Source organism: Mastomys coucha, unplaced genomic scaffold (assembly GCF_008632895.1).
Source record: "Mastomys coucha isolate ucsf_1 unplaced genomic scaffold, UCSF_Mcou_1 pScaffold7, whole genome shotgun sequence".
In the NCBI taxonomy this organism is placed as follows: domain Eukaryota; kingdom Metazoa; phylum Chordata; class Mammalia; order Rodentia; family Muridae; genus Mastomys; species Mastomys coucha.
Genome location: NW_022196913.1, coordinates 87,590,497 through 87,598,373, shown reverse-complemented (window position 1 = coordinate 87,598,373; position 7,877 = coordinate 87,590,497).

The following is a 7,877-nucleotide window of genomic DNA, read 5'->3' as shown; positions in this document are numbered from 1 at the left end:
GAGTCAAAAGCACAGAAGCTGTTCATACTACATAAATGTTTCCTATGAAATCAAGAAGCTGATTTCTATGTACGGAATAGGATACTTATTTACTTAGCCCTGCAATTGATGTGTAAGTGCTCAGACAGAAATTTCAAGAAAGACTATAGGTAATATTACTTCCAATGCATTTCTCAATATTATGCTTTACAAAGTAGAGACTGAAGATCACCATGCCAGAGCAACACAATTTGCTCCCAAACATTTAATGTTCCATCCTGTGTGATACAAATTCAAACACTTAGATTTAAGGATTATGTCTCCTTCAGAATGCTGTTGAACTCTAGTCAAGTCTTGAAGTGTAGCTCATCCAGAGTCTATAGAGGACAAAAGGATAGGAGGATCCATGTGAAGATTTCACCCAAATCGCCCCATTGAATGAAGATGAGCTAATATGGAGCATTGCCAAACAGGAAAGTAAAAGTGGCCAGGATTAATTTACTTGTATGATTTTATTAAGAGGTCAATTCATGTCTTTAAGTTCTGTAACTGATTACATACAGCTATAAATTATTTCACAAGAAGACTTTGTAAACTCTCAAAATTAAGGGAGAGTGATAAGTGTGTAAGAGGTTTGAACAAAAATGCACAGGGTTTCAATTTTAGGTGTAGGAAAATCTTATAAATTTACCACACTTGAACTAGTATAAATATGAGGTTATGTATTATGTGAAAATAATTGTGATACAAAATATAGTGCAAAAACATATACTAAAATCTTAGAGGATATATTGTTATATGAGTATTCTTTGTTGGCTTATATTATTGTTTATATGCAGTTTTACAACTGCCATAAATTAATATGATAGCTGCACTGAACTAGACAAATAAGCAGGTTGGTTTTAAGTAAGCATAATTTTATTTGATCAGACAATTATAATACTATAATGAGGAGAAATCATAGACCACAAAACCTACAATTAACTTAAAATTAACAGAAAAATTCTTCATTTTGTCATTATTGTTTCTAAGGGCAAAAGTAAGCTGAACTGATGAAAACTGTCCTGGATGTGTCAAGAAAGCATAATTGATCTACCTTAATAAGAATTATTTATTTCTATAACCAAATATTCTGGACATCATTTTTTAAAGATAAAAATTTTCAGATTGGTATTTATTTAAAATCATAACAATCCAAATTCCAAAGCTATGTGATAAATAAGAGTCTAAGTGAAGTCTAGTTACTTTTTTTGGAGTAAGTACTAGCCACTTGTAAGCATTTTTGTGAAGCCCATATAAGGTATTTGACTGTATAATTATAGTTAACTACTACTAAAAGACAGTCATGGCACTAAGAATGAGGGATATATCATAAGTATATGAGTACATGCATACATAAGCATGTACATGAGCATACACACACACACATACACACATATACACACACATACCATTTGTGAAACAAGAAATAGTAAATATTAGTGATCTAATATGTTTAAAAGAAGTCTTCAAATACATGATTTTGTTTAGCCATTAATGATTTATAAAAATAGTATGATGAGGTATCATGTTTATCATTTATATTTTTGTTTGGCCATTAGTTCACATTACTAAGGTTCACATCTTTGTTCTATCACATCCAGACAAGAGAGTTTGCATCAGTTTAATTGAACATAGAGAGTATAATTAAATGAAGCAACTTAGTGAAAATGCTTTTAAACACCTGGTTTAAGAATGTCATATAACTTGCTAAGTAATTAATTCTGTGAGTCATTTAATCAGTGAGGTTTTAAGTGAAAAAACTACAACCTGTTTTTAGGGAATCATATGAGATGTGATATTATAGTCATTTTTCTCAAAATGTCACTTTTAAAAAGTTTTAGATATAAACCACCTTAACTTTTAAAATGTGCTTTTATAACAACAAAGTAAATTAGAAGAAGATCAGCACCTTTTTCTGTACAAACGTTAACTGTGTACATGTCTGTTCCACACTTCCTCATAGATACAGATGAAGGAAACAATTATTTTCTGCAAATTAATAACATCTCTTACTACTGTCTTCATATAATTATCTCCTGTTAAGTATATTGTCACAGTTGTGAAAGACCTTATGTAAGAGATTTTCAAAAATAACATTTAAAAGAAAAACACAAATATGTGTATCAAATGTATTAAGAAAATATAGTAGAAAAATATTCCAGCATGAGATACTATAGTTAGGGAACAGTTATGTTGTATACACATCCACATACAGAGGCACACTCTCACTCATAAACATGCACACTACACATACAGCAGTTCTGAAACAATATATAGGTAAACATCAAAAATCTAGATTGTTTTAAAATTCAGTCTTCAAATTGTTGCTTAAAGTTTATTAATAACATTGTTCAAAATAAGTTAGGGCTAACCATCTGGTTGCCATTGAAGGATAGTTTATAAATTGTACTGGTACAAAAGTCAAGTCCTGTTATGTAAGAAGCAGACTTCTTAAATATGTGTCTACATAAATGTCCATGGCCTTAGTGAGAGAAGATGCACCTAGTCCTCTAGAGACTTGAGGCCCCAGGGAGTGGGGAGGTCTTGTGGGATGGGGATGGGGACATCCTTTTAGAGACTGGAGAAGAGGAATGGGATGAGGAATAGCCACAGTGTGGACCTTGAGGGGGATAATGACTGGACTTTAAAAAAAGATTAAATAATAATGATAATAATAATAAAATAATAAAAAGAAATTATATAACATTGGAAATAATGGGCTCCTGAATTACAGGAGCTTATTTAAGTTGTTACTTGGAAAATTTAACAGTATCTCCTGCTGTCTGGAATATAAGACTAATTTTTAAAGCTCATAGCTAGAAAAAATGTTAAAATATTCTTTAAAATCAAATGATAGAAAAGATTTCATCTTTCACTAGCTAAAAGGAATAAAAAGGGGAGGAAAAAAGCAAAAGATATCATTATAATTATCATTATTTAATATTATAAATATTATTATTCAAATAAAGAAGACAAGAGTACAAAGTAGATTATTTGTTGAAAACTATCAGATTTGGATCATAGAAAGTATATTTTCCACAAAAGATTTTAATGAAAACACTCTTACTTAAAATCCAAACATAGACAACTATAAAGTAATGTGATAAATATTGTCTTTTAATAATCATTATGAATACTCTGAAGAGTCTAGTCAGGCTTAATAGACTGAAATAACCAATAAAATAATCATAGGAACTTAACTGCATTTTTAATAAAATATAAAATTAGCAGACCGAACTTGACTCTTGGTATACTTATTAATTGATATCAAAGATCAAAAGTTCATTTTTAAGAGTTTAAAAATAAATAATATGAAATAATTGTAAATTAATATATATAAGTCAATTAATTCAGTGAAATAATTAAAAATTTTAATAGAAAAACATTTGATGCAGTAATATTTGGTTTTGTTAACTATTATAATTATATATGCTCACACATAAGGAAGATACTGCCTAATAAGAGCAGTTTTAACAATTATTAATTTTCATTCTTTCTAATTATGTGTAATTTTTAAAGACATTAAAATAATATATCCTTTACCTTAGAAAAACTCATTTAGAAAATGACATGACTAAAAAACTTACAGGAATAAAGACTGATTGTCAGAGTCAGACATGATGGGTTGTAGGAGATCCAGTAAAGTATATAACACCACTCTCACTATTAGTCACTCTTCCCTGAAAAACAAAACAAACTTTTCAGGGATTTCAGACTAGTTGACAGGAAGTGTTTCAATTATGGAGCACAATTGGATATCAAATATGAATTATCCATGTTCTCTTCCTCTTCACGTGTAAAGCATGAAGTTGTAAATCAAAGAGAATTTTCAGTTAGGATAGATCTGTTGACATTGTGCCTGAGAACTCTGGGATAAATGCCATGAACATCTTGTATAATTGAAAAGTATATCCATTGTTGTTTTATATAATATACATTGGTAGAATTTGTGGATCGATTACACATTTAGACACTAGGAAAATCTAAAATTGGTAGCAGCAGAAATAGATGAGTCTTTAAAAGGATCTATGTGAAAGCATGAAGGTTTGAGATTCATAACAGTGGCATGTAGCTAAAGAACATAGGTACATACAGATGTCAGTGGGAGGAAAGGCCATTGGGCCTGAGGGGGTTCAATGTCCCAGTGTAGGGGAAGTCCAGGGTGGGAAGACAGGAGTTTGTGGGTGGGTGGGGAAGCATCCTCACAGAGGCAGGTAGAGGAAGGATGGGATAGGGGGTTTTCAAAGGGGAGACCTGGAATGGGGAAAATATTTGAAATGTAAATAAAGAAAATACCCAATAAAAAAAATAACCATAGAGAAAAAAATAAAAGTAGTATAGTACCTGAAGGTGTCGAATTGCCTCCACATACTTGTACACAAATACAGTGTCAAATGTTCACACATAGCTCTACACACATGAGCAAAAATGAATAAGTAAGAATGAAAATGTATCACGAACAATATGACCTGGATTAGTAATTCAATATTAAAAAGTTTTTTAATGTAAATTATGCTAAAACTATTACTTATACAATGTTATTATGAGTTTTAAATTACTTATTTCATTTAGCCTGGTTTATATGTTATTGATATTTTATTAGTTTTTAGTATATTATTTTTCAATTGGCTGATAGCCTTTTATATTTGATATACACATGTAATATGAAGGACAGAATTTGGATTAAATAACTGAAAAAAGATATTCATCAAAAAATATATGACACTAAAAAATTAAACGAGCTAAAGAATTACTAAATGAAGCTAAATGGTGAACTTGACGATAACACGTTACTCAGAATCCCGATTATTCTGGATTTAGTGACCTATTTTTATATTTCATATGGAGTTAATATAAGCCAAGAGCAGGGCATGTTTTAACAAGACAGGGTCATGGGCACAGTCCAAATTGTCAAAAATTGGATAAAATAAAGATACGGCTTAAGTACTATAAGCCAATGAACTTGGCTGAGCCAAATTCTTTCTAGGGAACCATGAATTGAAAACAAATTGATAAAGTACAAGAGTAGTTTCTAAAAGTCAAGACTAGCATCATAAATTAAAATAAACCTACAGTTATAGAGACCACTCTATTCAGAAGACATTCTACTTGAGAATCTCTCTTATTCCAAATGCGTGACATTTTTACAATTTGAACTATCAGCATTATTTAAATATTAGAAATATTAAGGCTAATAAAAACTCTATATAAGTCAAATTTGGAGAAAGAAAGCAAAAATTAGCTTGGAAAATGTTCATATTTTTGCTCACACAACTAACAACAGTTCTTTCACTGATAAACAACCTTCTTCACAAAGATCTCCGCTATTCTAGTATAGCAGTGCAGTAAGTAACATATAACAATGAAAGTTCAGAGAGACAAATGTAATGTTAATTTCAGAAGAACATTTTAATTGTTTAAATTATAAACAGGTTTTCTCTGAGAAAATTCTGAGACAGGGGCATACAATGCAGTCATGAAAAGTAACTTGAAAGAGAGAACTAAACAAACAAACAAACAAACAATGCTAAAACAATGACCGAAATCAACTAGGGAGCAAAGGGTTTATCCAGTTTATATTTCCAGGTCTTTGTCCAATGGAAACCTCAAGAAACAACAAGTGGAGGAACTGGAGATGAATTTCTGCATACTGACCTCTTCTTTCACTCTTATTCATTTAGATAGCTTTCTTAGAGCCACAAACCAGGTATCACCAGAATGATACCACCCAATGTGGGTTGCAGCCGCCTTTATTAGTCATCACTGAAGGAAGACAATATCATCACAGAATAGCAAACAGGCCAGTCTGATCTAGGTAAGTTTTAATTGAGGTTTCTTTCATGGTGACTCTAGAGTCTATCAAATTAACAGTAAAAACAAGTCAGGACAGAAGGAAAAAATAGAAAAATAAATCTATTATGGTTAAAAAAATCATCTACATACTTACAGAATGAAAACTAAAATGACAAACTAAAGAATATTGGGCACTAAGTTTATCACACAACAATGAGATTTAATAAATCATAATACAGGTGACACTAACATTTTTATGGAAAAAGAAATTAGACTTCAAAGTCATAAAAATGAAATCAGCCTTGGGCTACTAGTCTTTCAATTAATGGCTTTAGGAGATAGATTCCAACTAAACAAAGACTAAACATTTTGTGGTTAGTGATATTGAGCATAGGTTCTACATACAGTGAAATTAATTATTGAAATTCTATGTGAGTTTCAGTTCCACCCTCTCATGTGTGTGTGTGTGTGTGTGTGTGTGAGTGTTTATGTGTAAATGTTAAGTCTCACAAATTTAACATTGCACCACTCTGTAATTCCTTTATTAGGATACTGTTTCATGCTATATATATTTTCGATACAGGAAATAAAGAAGAAAGACAAAAGAACATGAACCATTTTGTATCCATCCTTCGGGAATTCTATGCTTAGAGAATAACCTATCTTGATGCCTATATTAAATAATGGAGGACAGGTCATTCTAGAAAAGAGATAGCTGTAATGAGAGTCCATTAGTGAAAATCTAGGAAAATTCATGAGCCTTACAAAATCAGATTAGTATATATATTATATTGAAAAGTTTTTAAAAAGGCATCCATCCTGGAAAGTATCAGTAGAACTATTATACTGTATTAATGATGACCAATCAGATATATATTTCAGGAAATTATTCATTTCTCATATGTAAGTCAAGTCAGTTTGAAAAATGTTTTGTACATAAAAATCAAGATAATCATTATTTAAATTTCACTTAACAAAATAAAGATGACAAGTAATAGAAGAAAAATAAGTAGGTATAAAAGAAGGGAGGTAAAGTATGACTGTTATAATTCAAGATATAATTGCTATAATGTGTAAAGGGTAAACTTTGATATATATATATATATATATATATATATATATATCAAGTACATATATATATATGTACTTTAAAGTTAACCAGTGAAGAAAAAATTCACACAACAAAAAGAAGACAAACAAGTTCTAGTCTAAACAACTAATTCATTGCATATTAACAGAAAAACCAAGTGTGTAAAGTGAGTGTATACCATGTTGTGATAAAAATACAGTTCTATTGTTCTGAGCTGAATTACTGTATTTAGTGATGACATTGTTATATGCTTCTAAGGCCAAGTAAAAGGGCATTCATAGGATGCTGAGAAGGAAATGAAGGTTATGCCATTATGAGTTTGTAAGCAGTATTTACATCTAGTAGTGTAGGTAACGGAGGCTGCTAAATGAACTTCAATATTTGACTTTACTCCACATAACAAGGAACTATCCACTATCAACATTAAGAGTTTGACTAGACCAAATAAAAGAATTACTGGGGGAAATCACCATCCCTGACTTCAAGCTTAACTACAAGGTGATAGTGATAAAAACTGCATGGTATTGGTACAGAGACAGAAACATTGATCAAGGGAATAGAATTGAAGACCCAGAAATAAAACACTATGGACACTTAATCTTTGACAAAGAAGCCAAACATACAATGGAAAAATAGAAACATCTTCAACAAATGGTGCTAGTCTGTCAATATGTAGAAAAATGAACATAGATCCACTTTTGTCACCTTGCACAAAGCTCAAGTCCAAGTGGATCAAGGACCTTACCATAAAACCAGACACAGTGAATCTAATAGAAGAGAAAGTGGTAAAGAGCCTTGAACTCACTGGCACAGGGGAAAATTTTCTAAACAGAACTCTAATGGTGCCTGCTCTAAGATCAAGAATTGATAAATGGGATGTCATAAAACTGGAAAGATTCTGTAAGGCAAAAGACATAACCAATAAGACAAATTGGGAACTTACAGATTGGGAAAAAAATCTTCACTAACCCCA